Here is a 979-nt window from a genome sequence, read left to right on the forward strand (position 1 = left end):
TGGGTGGAACATCTGGAGAGGTTGCAGGCACTGTTAGAGAGGCTCGCAACAGCAAACCTAACGATAAAGCTTGCTATGAGTGACTTCACACATGCACGTGTAACTAACCTGGGATATGAAGATGGTCTGGGACTTTGCACATGCACGTGTAACCTATCTGGAGTATGAAGTTGGTCTGGGACAGGTCAGGCCTTCGTATAGCAAGATTGAGCAATAGAAAAGTACCCAGTACCCAAATCCAAGAAAGAGGTGACGTGGTTCCTCGGCATGGCTGGCTAATGCAGGAGGTTTGTGATAATTTTTTTTTTTTTTTATTGTTGCTAACTGGTCTGTTAAAGAAAAGGATTAAAATTATTTGGTCAAATTCATGTGAAGGGGCATTTAAGACCGTTAAAGCCATGCTGATGTCTTCACCCATTTTTATCTCACCCGACTTCGAGAAGGGTTTCATCCTGTATGTAGACGCTAGTGACACAGGTGCCGGGGCCGTGTTATGTCAGGCTGATGCAGCTGGTGTTGATCATCCAGTATGTTATTTCTCCAAGAAATTTAACAAGCATCAGAGAAATTACTCTACATCAGAGAAAGAAACACTCGCTTTGATTTTAGCTTTAAGGCAATTTGAATTTTGTTTTATATCCTAATAAGGAAGCTGTAAATATTTATACAGACAACAATCCGTTAAATTTTAAAATGAGCTGTAAGAACCAGAGGATTCTAAGATATAAACTCAGTGTTTATCATAAAAGAGGAAAAGAAAATGTACTGGCTGATGCCTTGTCCCGAGGGTAGGCAAAGCATTAAGGTTGTAGATTGATAAGCTCTAATATACAAGTCTGATATCATGTTATGTGTTGCATTTTAATGTACGTTTTTTGAATCAGCTAAGTCCGTGTCTTACAAGAAAAGAAAAAATACTTCAGGATATGGTGACGTAATGAACAGTATGACTAACTTAATAAGAAGTGAATGGGTACAC

This window comes from Penaeus monodon, chromosome 31 (genome assembly GCF_015228065.2).
Source record: "Penaeus monodon isolate SGIC_2016 chromosome 31, NSTDA_Pmon_1, whole genome shotgun sequence".
Classification (NCBI taxonomy): domain Eukaryota; kingdom Metazoa; phylum Arthropoda; class Malacostraca; order Decapoda; family Penaeidae; genus Penaeus; species Penaeus monodon.